The sequence below is a fragment of the Salminus brasiliensis genome, chromosome 20 (assembly GCF_030463535.1).
Source record: "Salminus brasiliensis chromosome 20, fSalBra1.hap2, whole genome shotgun sequence".
Classification (NCBI taxonomy): Eukaryota; Metazoa; Chordata; class Actinopteri; order Characiformes; family Bryconidae; genus Salminus; species Salminus brasiliensis.
The window spans coordinates 10,845,960-10,865,334 of NC_132897.1; the positions used below are offsets into that span (position 1 = coordinate 10,845,960).

Sequence of the window (19,375 nt, forward strand, 5' to 3'; positions counted from 1 at the left end):
GTTAAAGTATGAAGTGTGACATTGGTTTGATCAAACACTTTCTCTGATAGTGGAACATTTCAGCAGACATAATCGGAATTTCATTTGAAATATTATGTATAAACGTGTTACATACTTTTTTTTATTTATTATTCGTGAACACAGTAGTCATTGGGTTATGTTGCCAGCAATTTTCCATGTCTTCCCTACGTCAATGTAACCTTCACTCCTCCTCCCTGCAGAGGGCACTGTTGCCTATTTCAACGGAAAAGCTGCCTCTCACATTCAGGCATTTAAGATGATACATCCAGCGTGAAGCTATGAAACGTGAGACGTTAAACAAGCCCCAAGCTAGTACAAATAAAGCAAACAGACCCTGAGAGTCTGCTTGTTCTGTTTGAGATCCAGGCCCAAGATGCTTGAGAATGGGAGTAGACTCAGTAGTGTGAGGCAGGCTGTCTCTCAGTTGGACTGCCTTCAAGCTCTCTGGCTCTCATGGTGGCATATGATTTTTAACAGTCTCCAGTAGTCCGTCCAGAGTGAGCCATGTGATCAGCAATGCTTGGTAATGCTCACCAGCTTTAAGACTGTGAACTTTCAAGTATCTATGAAAAGGGAATATGTTGCTAAATGTTGATTGTCAGTACTTCTAAATATTAGAAAATAAATGGTATATACTTAATATTACACCTTTTCACCAGTTCTGCCCTAAAAACATACGTGTCAGTGCTTATGGACACTCTTATAACAATTATAACATTGTTAAAACAGTTATACTACAGTGTCTACAATGTCAAATGTTTGTGGACACCCCTTCTGATGAATGCATTAAGCTGCTTTAAGCTGCATTACACCCATTGCTGACACAGATGTGCAAATGCACACACACACAGCTTGTCTAGTCCCTGTAGAGAAGCACTGCCAATAGAATAGGACTCTCTGGAGCAGATAAACACCAACCTATTGGCACCGTGCCTAATGCCATGCATGGGCTAGAGGGGTATAAGGCACCCCAGCATTGAGCTGTGTTCCCTGGAATGATGGCTGGTGCTCCATCCAATACTTTTGGGGTGAGTTGGGAGCTGGAGATCAGGTGGAGTGGTGACCATGCAATGCTCAAAAACCTATTAAGAAGCCTTTCCTGGACAGTAGAGACAGTTAGCTCTTAAGCCAGTGTCCCAATACTTTTTTTCCAAAAGGTGTGTCTCTATTACAAACTTGGGTTTTGATGGAAGAACACGGCAAGCATCATTTTCAGTTGAAGACACAATGTTTGGACACATCTGAACTAGATGATTTGGTACAGGAGATTGTAAGACACTCATAAGGTCATCTCTACGAACCATGGTTGAGTGTTCAAGCGTCTGACTGTAAGAAACGAGATGCGTGCCAGTTATTGCAGAAATTAGTAAAATTCTAAAGTTGCGTTGCTTGAGGCGCGAGGCTAATTAGCTGACTGACAGGTGTTGGTAACAGGAACAGCGTTTAAGCTCACAGTTTCTGTCACATCTACCTCACAGCTAAGAGTGTGAAATTCAGTGCCAACTGCCTTTGTAACTGATACTCACAAAGACGTCTGGAAAAAACCTGTTACACCTTATGCATCTTGTGTGTTGTGTGTTGTGTGTGTTGTCTAGTGATTTTTAAAAAATTATTTATTCATTATTATTTTTTATTTTTTTTACGTCTGCAGCTATAGCTTTAGTTTCGGGATCATTCTCAGGGCCTCGTTTCCTTTTCAATACCTTTTTTGTTCGACTTGTTTACTGTACACTTTATAACACCATCAGAAGTTTCCCATCTTAACAGGAAGTGGTTGGCTCAGGCTCTTTTCTTTTTGAGAACGCCCACTTCCTCTGACTTTGATAAACACATTTGTGGTTTGGTGCACTAACCCCATCAGATAAATTTCCCCAACTGCTGTCGGAGACCGTGTCCTCAAATTACAAAATCATTTTCTGGGTGGTTTCATGACACAAATGTGATTTGGAGGCACCTAATTCTAATAGATCGGATAACCTCTTTTCTTCTAAATGAGGGATAGCGTTTCCACACGTGCTTCTCTCCTCTTCTCTCAGTGCAAAACACTCGCCTTCCACAGTACAGGACAGTGCAGTCTAGTCCTGCAGGAGATAACAGCCGTCTTCGAGCTAGACAAGCGCTCCAATTTCCGTTTAGTTCCACATTTTCCATGTATTGCATGCTTTGTTTGTGGGGCCATTTTCTTATTCTCCATGCACAATTACAGTCCAGCGCACCTCTCAAGCTGCAGTACGAGGAACGCGGCTTTCATGGTTCATCATCTGCTTTTGCTGTTATCATAAATCGCATCGCATGATAATAAGTATGAATCATCGTGGTGTCATTTTGATTTAGCAGATAGATTCTCGAAAGGATTTACTAGCTTCATGTGGCCTTCAGCAGAACCTTCTGCGATTCAGAAAACGTGTCCTACAAGACGCTGCTAGTCAGCATCGGCTTCATGTTGCAGTCATTTCTGCTCCCCGTGGAGCTCGAGATGATTCATTCCACAACTGTTAGGTTTGGTAGCGAGTGGGCAGATGTTGAGTGAATCCGAGAAACCAAATCAACACTCAGGGGCCTGCGTGCTCCTTCCTCTGAATGAGTTACTAATGAGGTTTAAGAAAAAGTGGGTCTCTCATGAAAAGCTAGCAGTTTTCAAGTAGGCTTCTGATGAACAGCTGTACCTTTTAAGACCACAGTCATTTCTTGCTTGATAATAGACACTCCAGTTCTCTAGTTGATTAATATATGGGTGAATAGGTCAGACCGTAGTCTGTCTTCTCTGGAAATGGGGGTGAAGGGGTATCGAGTGATTCATGCCTTAACTTACTGAGTGATTTAGAAAAAGACTGACATAATTGTGCTTGTTGCAGGGATCCACTTTCAGAACAAAAGGTGCACAGCTTTGGAGTTATTAGAAAGAGTTTCCTGGAAATGCTGTCAAAATCAGTGAGCTTTGTACATTTTTAGGGAGTGTAGGTTCACAATTCTTGTGGATTCTCGCCTAAACGTATGTATTTCAGCCTTTAATTGTTGTTGTTTTTTTATTGTGGGTACATTTCACCTATTTCCACAAAGGGTCAACTTTTATGTAAGCTTTACTGTGAGCTTTTTACAGTAATCCTAGTTGTTTTTTTAGTAGTTACTTAAGTTACTCAGGGTTGAAGTACTTGTTACATACCCCCATATTAGTCATGGCCGAGCCCCTCTATAGTGCCTGATACTGCCTGTGCTGGCAGGGTGGAGGGTAGCAGGTGTTTGGTCCCAGTAATGGCGCCATACTTCCACTTTTACTTGAGTTAGACCCATTTATAGCCTCTTGTACAACAAACAGATACTCGGTTTGTTGATAAACTACACTATGTGGACAAAAGTATTGGGACACCTGCTCATTCATTGGTTCTTCTAAAATCAAGGGTATTAAAAATGAGTTTATCCTGCTTTTGTTGGAGTAACTGTTTCTCCTGTCTTCAGAAGGCTTTCTAGTAGATATTGGAGCATTGCTGTGAGGACATGATTGCATTTAACGACAAGGGCGTTAGTGAGGTCAGGATGTTGGATGATCACCTGATCCCAAAAGTATTGGATCATTCCAGAGAACACAGTTCCACTACTCCGCAGCTCAGTGCGTGGGGGTGCTTAGACCCTTCTAGCCCATGAGAAGTGTGAGGTATGATGCCAATAGGTTACTGGTTATCTGCTTGAGTGGGTTGTATACAATTGGCTATTCTTCTTTTTTTTTACAGGGACTAGATAAGCTAGTGTGTGAGTGTGTGTGCATTTGCACGTCTGTGTCAGCAGTGGGTGCAACTTAAAGTGGACGAATGCATCCATGAGAAGGGATGTCCTCAAACATTTGGACATATCGTGTATGTCAAGTAAAGTGTTACCAGATTTTGACATATTACTCAGAGACTCTTAGCCCTAAAATGGTTCCATATACACGATGTGGTCAAAAGCTTTTTTGTAGTGAACCTCACTGCTGACAGAAATGTTCAAATGCATACACACAGCTTGTGCTGTATATTCACCATAGCAAAGCCCTGCCAGTTGACTGGGGTGCTCTGAAGGAGCTGCACATGAGCCAGAGGTCACCATGCTCAGTGCCAAACATTAGCTAGAGGGGGATAAGGCCCCCAGCATTAGGCTGTGGGGCAGTGAAATTGTGTTGTCTGGAGTGATGCAGCTTTGGGAGGAGTTGGAGTGGAGTTTGTGAGCCAGGACTTATCATCTGACATCAGTTCCCGACCTCACTACTGTTCTTGTGGCTGGATGCAATGAAATCTTGACAGCCATGTCCTGCAATCTAGAAGAGTGGTGTCTGTTACTGCAGCAATGAAGGGCATGCTCCATATTAATACCCTTGATTTCAGGAGAAACACTGGATGAGCAGAGATGAGTGTCTACAGACCCTTGGTCATGTAGTGTACTACTGAAAGAGTTATTTGGCTTAGTAGAACAATAGTAGAACCCTTTTTGGTGCTTGATAGAATCATTTTTCTGTTCATACGGTTCCATACAAGACGATTTATTTCCATTATAGAGACCACTTTGAACCATGTGACCGCTTTTACTAAAGGACCCATTTAAGAGCATAGAAGAGCCATTTAACCAGGCAAAGTAGCGTTTAAGCAGTTAAGTAGTTCTTTGAATTGTCTTGGCTCTATATAGAACCATTGCCTTTATAAAGAGCCCCTCAAGAACCCCCTTTGTAAGACTGTAGAAGAGCCAACTATTTAAGCTCTGTTTAGAACCATTGCCTTTACTAGACAACCCTTAAATAACCCTGGAAGAACCATTTAACTAGGTGAGGAACTTTTTAATATATTAAACAGTCATGGCTCTATATGGAACTATGGCCTTACCGAAGAACCCTGTAGGAACCCTCTTTTTAAGAGTGTAGATCAACCATTTAAATTGGTAATGAACTATTTGAGCAACTGAATAGTTCTTTAAATGGTTTGTAATGATTGTACATGTAACCATGGTTTTACTAAAGAACCCTTGATCTACCCTCTTTTTTAATGGTGTAATTCTACACCGTTTACAGTCTTCACAGTCTCTTCAGTAAATAGTAAACACGAATACATAAACCCACTCAGTACACTTAGCCATAACATTAAAACCACCTGCCTTATTTTGTCTAGGTCCACTTCATGCTGCATCAAAAAGCCTTGTGGCTTATGACCCTGTCAGCAGTTCACCAGTTTTGGTAGATAGGACCACTTTGGTAGATACAACGTCATACCAGAAACCGCCCACAAGACCTTCCTGATGTTTTTGAGATACTCGACTCTAATCTAGCCATCACAATTTGGTCCTTGTCAAGACAGACCTTGTTCATGTGACTAGTATCTAGATTTGAATCCTGTAAGATTTTAGCCACATGCATTTACACTCAGTTGTCAAATACTAAAATCTTGCTGTGTGGGATGGAATATGCAAATTGGCTCATTGCTCGGCAATTATTACTGGTGTTTAAGTTGTACTGGGAGGAGTTTTGGTTGTTCAATGCATCTTGGAGAGACAGATGTGTTTACACTGCTCTAGCGTGACTCAAACATGCCTCAGATCACCTCCTGAATAGGTCTGAATTTGTATCTGGTTTAAATGCGTGTTGTACCACTGTGACATGTTATGCAATGTTATTCACTTCACTTCTCAAAGGTTTTAATGTTATGGGTGATCTGTGTAACATTCTTGAAAATATGTAAATGTGTAATACAGTTAAATTGCATGAACAGCACATGTCCGTTTCATGAACACAGCTCTAAGGTAACGGATCTTGTTCATAGGCAGACAGTCATGTAAATCCACTGCAGTGTAGCAGCTGCATGGAGATACCCAACACTGCTAATCATGGCCATTACTGCATGGAAATGCATGTACTGAGTGTGATGACACATGTGTCATGAGGTCACACATCAGAATAAGAAACTCACTGACGCCTGTGTTGCTGCAGGCCGCCGGAAAGTGACTCAAGCTTTTTGATTGATAGTGCAGCAATGATGCACACATACAGTCATGTGGAAAAAATGGAGACACCCCATGAAAATCTTTGTCGTTTTTGAACATATTTTGATCTTCATCTACACTATTGAGAGTTGGAGGTAATTTTTTTTCTGACAGCAAAGGTTTCCTCCCATGAAAATCAAGCTTGTGCAGTCTCTTCAGATGGTAGATGCTGTGCTTTAATATCAGCTGTGGCATGAGCTACCTGGATGTTTCACCTGTAAAGTATTTAGTGGACAGCGCAACAGCTGATTTCTAAATGTTCTGAGATGTTTTTAAACCCCTTAACAGACTCCTCTGCATCGACAGCCTTCTTTCTGAAGGCCTCAGAGAGCTCTTTGGATCTCACCATTGTGAACTTACTTCAACAGTCAAGAGCAAGCCAAACTAAATATCTATGGTTCAAAAAAGACCGGGTCCTCCAGAATCCACTCTGATGATGTTCTAATCATCTGCAGTAGGTATTTTCAGTAGTAATAAATGTGGGGGTGTCCAAAGTTTTTCCATTTTTTTTCCATTCCAAGGCATTTCAAATGATTTTTAAAGCCATTTGTTCAGTTTTCTTTGTTTAGTTACAAAATATAGACAAAAGTATTGGGACACCTGCTCATTCATTGTTTCTTCCAAAATCTAGGTTATTAAAAATAGAGTTTATCATGCTTCTGTTTGATTACCTATCTCTGCTGTCCAGGGAAGACCTTCTACTAGAATTTGGAGCATTGCTGTGAGAGGTTCATTGCATTCAACAACAAGAGCGCTAGTGATGTCAGGATGTTAGATGTTCACCACCTAATCCCCAACCAGAGTTGACTTATGTGACTGACAGGGGCCCTAAAAATGTATGAATGTAAAAATGTATTTATTAATTAATTTTAATTTTGGCAGAATTGTTAGTGCCGTGGAATGATGTAATTATAAGTTGAGCTGTGGAGTGGTGGAACTGTGTTCTCTGGAATGATGGTGCTCTATCCAATACTTTTGGGATGAGTTGAGGAGTTTGAGCCATGGATTCTGGGCCCCATAAAAAGATATCACACTGGGCCCCACAACACTAACAATTCTGCCAAAATTCTCAATTAAAACAATTTTAGGCTCCCTGTCAGTCACAGGCATCTTAACTGCCCCCCCCCCCCATGCAGCCCCTCCTTTCCTATTCTATTGGAAATACTTCACTACATAGACTAAATAGTAGAGGTGTTTACAAATACTTGGACATGTAATGTATGTTACGTTAATCTCTCAATATTGTTCAAATTAAAATCAAATGTCCACATATTTAAATTTGTTAAAAAAAAGACCACCGTTTTGTTTTTTTGTTTTTTTTTGGGGGGAGGGGTGTCCTCATTCTTCCACACGACTCTAGTTACAGCAGAGAAAGTGTGCCTGCTCTGCATATAATGGACTGCACACAATGCACTTGGTTCTCCATGTTGAGAAGATTAAAAATGTATAGTCTATGCAGACCACTGGGGTCTCTGAACTCCTCGCATGCGGTAACCATGGCAACATTTGCGGAGGAAAAAAAAAAATCAGTGGACCTCTTTGCATCGTTGCCAGTCTGGGTGGTTTTCTGGGTTGACCTGTGAGGATTATTTACTAACGCAGTCAACACATTGATTGGCTGTCAAGGGAACAGCGGCTGACCTCTATATTGAAGAGGTCTCAGTGTATCATTACAAAACCCCTCGCAATCAATACAAGCCTCACATATAAGCCCACATCCAATCTGCGGGGTGAGAGAGGTGAACTGTGTAGACTGAGATGAAAACAGAGGCTAGAGGAAAATTAATTACCCAGTCAGCAGCCGTTCCTTTCCCCTGAACCTCAATTACTCTTGTTAAGGGTCTTCAAATGCGTTTGGAGCTACACTGGGTTAGCACTACACAGGCAAGGGCTTCCCTTATGAGCTAGTGTTAAGCAACATTATTGACTCCACTCTTAAAAAGGGGGATTCTTCAAGGATTCTTCAGTAAGGGCAATGGTTCTGCACATAAGCATGGCGACTCAAAAAGAGACATTTGAATGCTTAAATGGTTCTTAACCTGGTTAAATGGACCTTTTTATAATAGGAAACCTCTTGTAGAAGTTTTTTTTTTAATGAAGCTTTAACAAAGAGCCTGTTTACACCTGGTCACTTCATGCGTTTGGAGTATTAGTTTTATATCTGGATAAGGCCAAGCCGCATTTAAAAAGCAAGTGTAAACACACCCAACACAAATCCGATCCATGAAGTAACCAGGTGTAAATGGAGCCAAAAAGTTAGCCTTTTTGCTTGGAGGGTAGAAAAAAAATCATGTGATTTCAAGTAGTGTCATCACAGACGTACAGTGAGAGCAGTGGTGGCTGCATATCCAACCAATGACTGTATACACCAGTCAGCCATGACATTAAAACCATTGGCAGGTGAAGTGAATAACACTGAGTATCTCGTTACAGTGACACCTGTCCAGGGGTGGGATCTGCATATTAGGCAGCGAGCGAACAGTCAGTTCTTGAAGTTGAAGATGTGTTGGAAGCAGAAAAAATAGGCAAGCATTAGAAACTGAGCCACTTGGACAAGAGCAAAATGTGATGGCTAGACGACTGGGTTAGAGCATCTCCAAAACTGCAGGTCTTGTGGGGTGTTCCTGGTAAGCAGTGGTCAGTACCTACCAGAAGAAGCAAAATCAGGGTTATGGGCGACCAACTCACATTGGTGTGTGTGTGGAGTGAAGGCTTGCCCGTCAGGTGGAGCTACAGCCACAGAGGAGCTACAGTAGCGCAAACTGCTGAAAAGGTTAATGCTGGCTATGTCTTGTGGAGTGCAGGTCTTGATTGGTCAGAGCTGTATTGATGGCATAAGGGAGTTCCTAGACAAGATTAGATGTGGTTTTAATGTAATGGCTGAATGGTGTATACCATATAGGCCCAAGTCACCTCTAGTGTACAGTCAATGGTTTAGCTACTGTAGCTTGTGATTTCTTGTTACGGTGAACTGGAGCTCCACTCTGCTGTTGCTTTTGTTAGTTTGGCTGGTTGATCAGTGTTGTCTGCTGAAGGTTTTGAAAGTAAAGCAATTTAAAAGCTGTATTTAAAGAAGTGCAGATTCTGTCATAGCAGCATTCTGCCTGCAAACAGCTGGGCTTCATTCTGGACTACTACAAATGATACAAATAGATAAACTAGGAAAAGTAGGAGTTCATCATTTTTAATGTTAAGGTGTTATGATGGCCCTATCCACCTATTCGGCCTACAGCGGCTTAGCTCCTCCTGTGTACACTGAAGTTTTACGGACTGTTTCGGCATGGATTGAATGAGACCCAATAGAAAGCCATTTGTGTATATCATTCTTAAAGGCACAATAACAACAAAGTGATAAAGGGGAGGTATGAAAATGGTCACATTAAAATAAACCAGCGCAAATACTGTAAGTGGAGCTCTGGGAAAAAATTAAATGAAAGAAAAATGGACGCTATGGGCCTTTTAATCGCTGTGTTGTGTCTCCGTCTGCATGTACTTTGCATAAACCACACTTTCAGGTTCTTTAATCAGATATGTCCTTGTGTCTTTGGATTCCACTTTGGGTTCTCTGTTCATTGCGGTGCTGCCATGTCTGGCCTTTCAGTGCACGTCTAAGACTGTTGTTTTTTTTTTTTGTTTTTTTTGTAGATCCACTTTCAATGGTTAAGGTTTAAGCTGTGGATCTGGATGGGGGAAGCCTGTTCTTAAGAGCCTGCTCTACTCACACCCTGTGTGTTGCTGTTACACACGTCTTTGGCACCCCTACCAAGGCTCCAATTATGGCTTCATGCCAAAGATGGAAATAACGAGGCAAGAAGCCATAAAACATTATGAACCAGCCACCCTGAGAAAGCGCGAGCCATCAGAGTGAATGCTGGAAAGACTGACTTTCCAGATGTTTTGTTCTTGGGTCCTGTTTCACACATACACACATTCTACCACCAAATGATAGATTATAGCTGACAAGTATAAGAATAATGGTAATATCTAAAAAGATACCGAATAAGATTAAGTAGTAGTAAGTGTCACCCAGTGCACCCGCCACCTTGCTGACTGAGCTACTCCTGTTAGTTTTCCAGTGAAAACCTAAGACTACTTAAACAGACAAGGTTAAAGTAAATACAGTTTCTCTTGAAGTTTGATGGTTTGGCTGGTTGGGACAGTGGTGGCTCAGCGGTTAGAGCTCCAGGCTACTGACAACAGGGTTGTGGGTTTGATACCTCGGCTTGGTAAGATGCCACCGTTGGCCCTTGGGCAAGGCCCTTCATTCGCTCTGCTCCACAGGCACCGCAGCAATGGCTTCCCACCGTTCTGGGCACGTGTGCTCACACTCACTGTTGGTTTTACTGGTGTGGATGGTGAATATGGTTGTCTTGTCCTACCAGCATGACCAACCTGACCACGTTGGTCAATCAGTATGGCCAAGGTTGACCAGTATAACCAGCTTGGTCAAATTTGTCATGCTGATAGACCAGGTAATCCATCCAACTCAAATAAACACACACTCTAGAGCTATCCAGCTGGCTTAACCAGCATAGGGTATGATTTCACCTGGATGATCACCTTTTCAACCACCTTGACCATCAAAGACCACCAGAAAGTCTTGATATCCAACACTGTATTTGTTGCTTTCTGTGAAGGAGCAACTCTTTGGACACCTGCTTTCTATCACCACCACTGTGATCAATCCTAACTTGGCAGGATTCTCTAAAACAGAGCATTTTATATCAAACCAGTCTGAATGACTTTGTAATTATGCACACGTTTACTAAAGCAGTGGGACTCTCCAGCTACCCAGTCACAATACTTAATAATTAATAATCAATAATCGTGTTATAACGTGACAGATCCCGCCTTAGAACTGAAACACTCAACCGAAATCAGCTCAATGCGGCTTTATTAGTGGCAGAAACCCGTGCGTTGTAATTAGCAGTAACACCGTAGCCGCTAACTCGACGTGTTGTAGTCGCTCCAAACGTGATGGGTAGAGGGCCACACTGAGCAGCGAGCTGTTCCAGCCCCGCCTCCCTGCGCCGTGATTGGCTAACAATTCGCCTCACGAAGGGTCCTCCTGTGCTGGGATTGGTTAAATCAGAGCCAGTGTGCACCACGATCCAATCGTAGCAGTAGCAGTCCGGGCTGTAGCCAATGGCGGAGCAGGAAAGGCGGGATGTGTCGGAATACAGGTGGGAGAAAAAACGATCACGCCAGCGAGCGGTCCACTCGTACTGCTGCCAGGGTCGAGTACGCGTTTCTGGAAGAGATCGTTATCAGGAAGGAAAAAACGGATGAAAAACTAAACATACTGCGGGAACCTCGGCACAGTGGAAGTCAACCGTCAGAAGCGAGGAGCTGTAGTGTGTAGAGAAAGTCTGGCTGAAATCAGTTCCGAAAGGGAGGAAGTATCAGAGGAGATTTTGTTATCTGGATTGACTGTTTCATTTTGCCAGCTGTGAGAACCGAGTGGGACTCGGGACATTAAGGATACTAACGTGCGTGTTTTCTCCGCAGTGGAAAAGGCTCGATCCTGCCCCCAACCGCCCCCCCCCCCCGCCCCCCCTTCTCCAAACACACACACACACATGCGCGCGCGCACATACACACACACACACACACACAAGTCTGGGATTTGAGAGAGAGAGAGAAGCAATGCAGTTCTCTGTGAGCAGCGAGACGGCGGGGTTTTCTGCAGCTGAGCTCGATAGACAAGCTTGAGCAAAGACCATTTTCTGCTTAAATCGGTTCTGCGCAACGAGCCGTGAGCTCTGCTGCATATCAGCATCTGCGTTACGATTTTTCCTACCCTCTTATCGACTGTTTGGCTTTTTTTTTTTTTCCCCCTCCCGCTTAATCTCATCGCAGATTTCGGTTGACGCCATTTTCCGCCGATAAACACCGTCTTTTTATTATTTTCTTCCAATGCATCGCTCAGTTTGACGGATTGCAAAGTTGCCTTTGGTCCCGCTGCTGATCGGATTCATGTCACTGGATGGATTTTCATTGAACTACATGACCAGCAGCTTCGGAAATGGGTGAGTTAACGTTACCCCGCAGCAGCGCTTCTCCAAAAAAATAAGGGGGAGAACCTCCAGTTTGGACGTTTGGACATTTGGGGAAGTGTTTTTACGCCTTCACGGTGAGGAAAGCGGGCGGGCGAATAATGCCTGAGGTGGAAACGTGTTATGTGGGGTGGTGAAGTTGAAAACTAGCCCTCCATAACCCGGGGAGAAGTGTCTGTTGCTCCGCAGTCGGTGCTACTCTGACTGTGGCGGAGCTGCTAGCTGTGGGCCAGGAGGTCGCGAATTGGGACACGTTGGCTGTAACGTTAGCTAACTCTTTACAGGGGCTTCCTCGGGCTCTTTGGAAAGCCCGGCTCGGGTGTTGAACTGGCTGGTTCTCCGGAATTTGCCGTCATTTCGTTGTGGTTCTCCCACTGAGACGGGTAGGCGGCCAGCCAGCGCTAAACCGAGCCGTTTCCACTACGAGCCAAGCCGTGTGGGCTTCACCTCCACGGCCTCCTCACCCCCGGGCCATGCGTGTTCAGTCTGAAACGGATAGAAACTGCGTGGGAGGTTTTAAAATAGTCTAATTTTCAGTCAGACATGGGCTGGCCGAGTGTTTTCCTTCGTTATCAGACGTTATCAGGCACGCAGAGATAGCGTGCTTCATTATTTAGGCTCTGGACGTTGCTCAGATGTAAGGGCTAGCTAATGTGATGAGTACCGCTGTAAAACGGCACGTTGTTGTTATATCTGAAGCTAGATGGGCTTCAACAGTATTCCTGTATGGCTGCGTCCCAAACCGCACATTTACACTAGCTATACGCATACCGTACTAATGAGTGTACTAGTGTACCGTCACTGCTGTCGTACTACTCTGTAGTACAGTGCCATCCCAAACCACGTACCGCTGGCCTAGCTACACAGGATTTCATTAAGAGCACAGTACCCTAGTACCCTTATAAGCGTGTAAGTCATTAGTACAGTGTGTAGTACAGTGGTTTTGGACGCGGCCTCGGTTTTTAGTTTGATTGGTTGAAATCCCACCCAAGTTGAAGTGGGCGTGGCTTAAGGCAGGTAAAGGTTTGACTGGTGCCCATTATCGTCATCATCATCATCATCATGATCTTTCACAGCTGGCACGTGCTTTATTAAATCCTTCTGTGCATATGTATGGAGATATTTTATGGTATTGTGATAAATATGTTATCGTGATAATAATATGCCTTTGTAATATGCATCTCGAGGAGACTGTTAGTGCTTAATAAACACTGATCAGCTGCAGGTTTCATTACTTACAGTGTAATTAGACTGGTTTAATTAAAAATCACTGTACGGGAGAGTATCTGAATAGTAGTTTATAAGAATCTGTCTTTACTGATGTTATTAGTCTGTAAGTACATGTATTGTGATAAATATCGTTTGTCGTGATACAGTATTTTTACCGTATCGCCCAGCCCTGTGTATGTGTATATATATATTTTTAGAATGGGTTTAAGCAACCCAGCATAGCCTAAATGATGGTTTGACTGGTTATCATCTGTGTCAGGATCTTTCACTCTGGACACACTTTTTTTATTTTTTAAAACATTTATAAACATGTATCTTGTTTTAGCAAGAAAGCGCAACCTGATAGAAGGGGTTATAAGCTATCTGGCAACCCAGCATAATCTGTTTAATGGCAATCTGGACGTTACAGAAAAAAACTCCTTAGCTTTCAATGGTAGTCAGTGTAGAGTTATTGCGATGCGTTCCTATTGGTCCATTCTTCAGAAAATTATAATGCATTGTAAAGGTCTATTCTGGGGTGGCTGCCATTTAATGCTAAAAGCTAGCTGTGTAGAGTATGTCTGTGTTGACAGGTAATGGTATCAGACAATGCTTGATTGGATATCACTCCAGCGTTTATCGGATTGGTATCGGCTGATACTCAAGATACTTAAGATTTCAGTATCGATCTTGCACATGAAAAAGTGGCATCTTGGTCTAGTTGTGTGGTAGGTGTGATTGCAGCTGTACCACGACTATACAAGTATGAGTGTGGTTGATGAGCACAGAAAAAAAACTCCTTAGCTTTCAATGGAAGTCAATGTAGAGTCATTGTGATGAATTTCTATTGGTCCATTCTTCAGATCTATCCTGAAGTATCTACCATTTTAATGCTAAAAGCTTGCTGGGATTATCTTCTTATTCCTGTTAGAGGTAATTGGCCACAACTGCCAGACTAAGATTGTCTCAAATCACAAGAAACAGCAGAAAGGGAGATGCGAGGGTTTTACCTGACAGCAATCCATTTACTACGATACCCTTCTGCATGTGCCAACTGTTGACGGTGTATATGAAAACCTTGGGAAGTGAGGGTGTGGCCAATAAGAGAACTCCCACCCCCTTGATTACCTCACTGAGAATCATCTGTTTGGCTGGTTCACTCAGTCGAACCTGACTCCAGCTTCTTGAGCCTTGCTCTCCATAGGTTTGGATAGGGAGACTAATGGTATGTATTAGCCCAGGGCAGGACTGAGGCATGCATAAAAATGACTTAACGTTGTTTCCCATAACTTTAGTTGCCATGACAACCGGACTTTCTGACTTGCATATCAGGGCTGCCAGCGCTGGGACGATGCGGGGGCCATTAGTGACAGTGATGACCACCCTCGTATTTCTGTAGCGCTGTTTGAGGCTGAGATTTTAACCAGATGTGTTGACTCGAGCTCGCATAATGTGGTGTATGCAGAGATGCTGAGGCTGATATGTGCTCTCCAAGCTGGAGGTAAGAAGAGCCACATGGTGCATCACTTCATCATCATCATCATCATCATCTCTGAGGAGATTGTTCTTCAAAAGCCCAGAGTCAAGAGAGTCACGATCGCCCAGATCGCGTACGTTCATCACAAGAATCCGGCCCATATTGCTTCCATAGACGGCATATTTGCATATTTCCACAGGAGGAACACTATTTGCTGTTTGACTAAAGCACAAATCCAAAGTGATGTTTATGTGTGTGAATAGATCTCCCTCTGTTCCTGGCCGGGGCTAGTTTCGCTGGAGGACAGCCAAGTCCTGACAGGAGACAAAGGAAGAGGGGAAGATATCCAAGGACAAATCTCATTTTTGGCAGCCGTTCCAAACGGAGTATCAGAGCAAGAACACCTTTTGGCAGCGAGACACAGAAGAGGAGGAGGAGGAGGAGGAGGAGGTGGAGGACAATCTCATTTTTTTCGACTCCAGCCATTTTGTTTTCCACACTGTGGTTAAAATTCCTGCCTCTCCTCAGATAAGAAAAATCAAGCTTGACAGTAATGCATTAGTTACTGTGCAAAAAGAAAGCCAAACAAGGGAGGGAAGGACGGCTTTGTCTATTGAATGACACTGCACTGACACTACGTTGGAAACTAACAGAAAAGAAAGGGAGTGGCACTAAGATATTCATACAGTGCAGAAGATATAGATTGTTCTGTACCGTCGATCTTGATACAGGATAACTAGATGCTTATGCTAAGCAGGTCACACTGATTAAAAAGGGTGTTGTTGTAGTTGAAGCGTTTGGCTTTGGAGAATGGCCTTGAGAAACCAGTTTTCCAAGCTTAAGGGTGTTTTCACACTAGCTCTTTTTTTTCCTGACCCGCGAGAGTGCTTGTTCCGAGAGTTCGGTACATCTGGTCAAGTCTGAAAGCACTTTTCAGGTTTAGGAGGGGTCCGGAAGAGAACTGACCTGTGGTCCTTCAGAAATCCATGGTGTGGTGGTTTGGTCTGCTGCACGTGAGGTTGTGTGATTGGTTTGTTTTGTCACGTGATCGCTTCGACTTATCGCCTGCGTGGCTGCAAACCTTCTCCTACAAGAACAGGGAGCACTGTTCTTCACCTCTTGAGCGTTTTAATCCAAGGGAAATAAGAAAAAGTGATAAACAAATGTACCGAGGTCCAAAAATGCGCTCAGAATGGATTTCTTCTGTGAAAAAAAGTAACCCATCGATGAAGAGGCCCTCCTCCAAATGAGTGTGCTCTAAGCCCTAAGTGTGCTTTCACACCTACCTTGTTTGGTCCAAACTTTTGGACTTTTCAGTTTGGTTCAAACCAAAATAGCAAGGTGCCGGACTAAAGGACCAAAAAGAGGTGGTCTCGGTCTAGATCAGCCTGAACCATGGTTCGGTTCAATTGCTCTGTGAAGACCCTTTTTTTCTTCTTTTGGACAAACTACAGGAAGTTGAGGCAGGCTGACATCCCATTAAACAACAGAAGAAGAAAAAGATCCGCAGTTGAAGTAGAAAAGAGCCATTGGAGCACATGGGGACGATTATATCGGTCACAGATGAGATAACTGTTGCATGATGAGCATGTTCATTGGGAGAATTGGCGCTAGTTGGTGCTGCTGGTAGTAATGCTAAAATATTAGAAGTAAACTGAAACCAAATGAATCTGTTTGTGTACTTATTCTGGGAAAGGCAGCCTGCCGAATTGACAACATGCTGATTTCATGACGGGCTGTAGGTACATACAGTATAGCATGGAAAGTTCTGTAGTGCTCTCGCAAAAACTACACTGTGAAACCGAAACCGCCTAGATCAAATGTATACAATGTAGCAAAAACATGAACTTTGGGCCAGACCTTGGTCTGGGCTTTCAGGTATGAAAACACCCGAAGATGCTATTTCAGGTGTACAGTTTGTTCCAAGCCTGGTGGAATCCGTAAGCTTGACCCCAGAAACTGAATTTCATTGGCCACTGCAGTGCACTGCTGTGATTTAAAGGATTGCCGTTGCTGGAGGTTTGAAGCTGTTCAGATGTTGCAGGGAGATCTGGGCCCAGTAGATGTTTTCCACAGATGTTTTTTTGCTGAGTTAGCGTCCTCAAGCAGGGCCAGTCATTAGCTTTCCAGCATTTGGTCACTTGTGGTCATTCCCAGCCTGGACTCTAGGTCATGTCCCCATTCACGTCTACGGTTCTGCCCCGTCAGTTCCAAGCTCCAAAAACAAAACCAGGGGAATATAATCATGGACAGCACCGACGGTATGTGGTAGTCATGTCTAAACCAACCAGCGTCATCCGCTCGCACAGGCAGCAGAGGATTATGTGTTCCTTTTCGACCTCGGATGCATCGTATACTGTATTTAGCTGGTCAAAGCCAGCAGTTTTGCATCTGTAATGCATCGGATTTACGGCCGCTGAGGTCTGTCCCGAACAACTGTGGCTTGGGAGATGAATTGAGCATGTAGTGGAGGACTTCCAGGCATTTGTTTGGCTTCTCTGAGAGAGCTGTCAACCCTGCCACTCCGGAGAGGCGAATCACTGGTGAGGGGGAATGCAGTCACTTCCCCTTCCACCCAGGGGGTGAGCTGGCTATTCTCCTGGCAGGCTCTTTCCAGAAAGTTCCCTTCTAAAGAGCTTCTGAATATGTTATAGGGCTTGTAATTGACAAGCCTTCCATTGGCGTCCCATTGCTGCCGCTCGCAGTGAATAGGATGTAATGAGACAAGTACTGAATGCAGTTGTGGCTTCTTGGTTGTAAGACAGCTTCCTGTTTTGTTTTTGGTTTTGAATATTTTTATGTCCTCTGCTTGTCCAGTTAGCAGCCATCTGCATGCATGAACGTGGGTTTTTTGTAAATTCAGATGTTCTTGTACCCTATATTGTACAAGACTTACAAAAAGGCTTCTATAAAGTGGCAAATTAGATCTTTGAATTAACAGCGGAAACCTTTTGGGGCCACTGGAGAACCATTTTACAATGATTTTAAAAGAAAGAAAGGGTCTTCATTATGCAGAAACATATTTATCCAGGCAGAGAACCATTTAAGCATTGAACTGGTTCTTGGAGCTGTTTTGGTTCTATATATAACAGTGGTTCTCAAACCAGTCTACTTCAGCTCAACTCACATGCAATATTTAATTATGCACAAACATCCAGAGCTCAGTATAGTGCTAAAAGGAAACCAATTTTGGTGCATGAAAATGCTCTGTATGGTGATGGTTTTATATAGAGCCATTATTCTTTACCAAAGAATATTTGAATTAAAACTTTAGAACCTCAAGTCTTGGTACTTGGTTTGAGAACCACTGTCCCACTGCAAACTATTTTGATAAACCACAGACCTTAACACAATCTAGTTTGATATCCACAATCAGGGCGTAATCAAAGTGCCTTAAAATCTAATTTCAGAACCTTAAAAAAAACGGTTTGAGAACCACAGTCCTTTTTAAAAAATGGTCTAAGAACCACTATTATGCTGTATGTAGAACCATGACTACACAAAACCTGTTTGAAACATTAAGGGACCCTCGAAGAAGCCCCTCATTAAAGAGGACTAAGTATGTAGAGGTATGTTAAGCAATAGGACATTATTCTGCACCAAAAATGTATTTACAACATCTCTGTGTCCCCTACAATCAAACCGGCTGTTTTTTGTTACTGTGCATTCATTGAATGCATTCAGCTACTTTAAGTACACAGACACAGATGTGCACACTCTCTCTCTCTCTCTCTCTCTCTCTCTCTCTCTCTCTCTCTCTCTCTCTCACACTCTCTCACTCACACACAGTTCACACACACACACAGCTTGTCTACTCCCTGTAGCAGATGTACATGAACCTATTGGCACCATGCTTAATGCTAGACGTGGGTTAGAGGGGTATAAAGCCCCCCAGCTTAGAGCTGTGTTCTCTGGTTGGTGTTCTATCCAATACTTTTTGGGACTAATGACATTTGTTCTGATTGGCTTGGCCCTGTGTTGAGGCTCTTACAGTAGGCAGGCAAGGCTGAAACACTCCTTATATCATCAGTGTGAGTAGGCGCGGCTAAAAATGGTTGTTGTGGTACAACAGATAACACCACTACCTGCCAGTTGCAACGTCATGTGGGAGACCAGGGTTCGATTCCTGGTGACTATACTGCGCTACACCAATAAGAGTCCTTGGGTAAGACTCCTAACACTACATTGGCCCACGTCTGTAATACGAGTAACTTTGTAAGTCGCTCTGGATAAGAGCGTCTGCTAAATGCCATAAATGTAAATGTAAAATGCTGTAGGTCAGATGTGCTGCTTGTTGTGGCGTCACCAAAACAGTACAAAAGGCCACTTTGTCAGCTTGGCCTGAACAGACTGAGGAAGGAATCGTGTGTTTTGACACAATGACAGGCTCAAAAAGGTGAGAAAATGGTTTTCCATGCTACAGGCCCTTAAAAAAAGAACTGAAAATAGCTGAAAGTTCAGACTACTGGGTTGTTCAGCATGCTGTAGTGCTGAACCAGTGAACACACAGTTGCAACATTTCTCCAGTGTTTATTACTGCACTGGAGGGAAGTGTGGGCATGTGTGTGTTTGGCTGGGCCAGGCTCTCTCTCTGTGTGTGTGTGTGTGTGTGTGT

The 19,375-nt window shown here is 43.3% G+C and overlaps 1 protein-coding gene across 1 annotated transcript in view; it reads left to right on the plus strand.

Annotated features, from left to right (window-relative positions):
* Positions 1-11,239: 11,239 nt before the first annotated feature.
* Positions 11,240-19,375, plus strand: part of setbp1 (SET binding protein 1) — a 60,942-nt gene continuing 52,806 nt past the window's right edge. The window contains exon 1 of the mRNA XM_072665185.1: positions 11,240-12,047. The gene's annotated coding sequence lies outside the window, so the exon portion shown is untranslated. The remainder of the gene's footprint in view (positions 12,048-19,375) is intronic.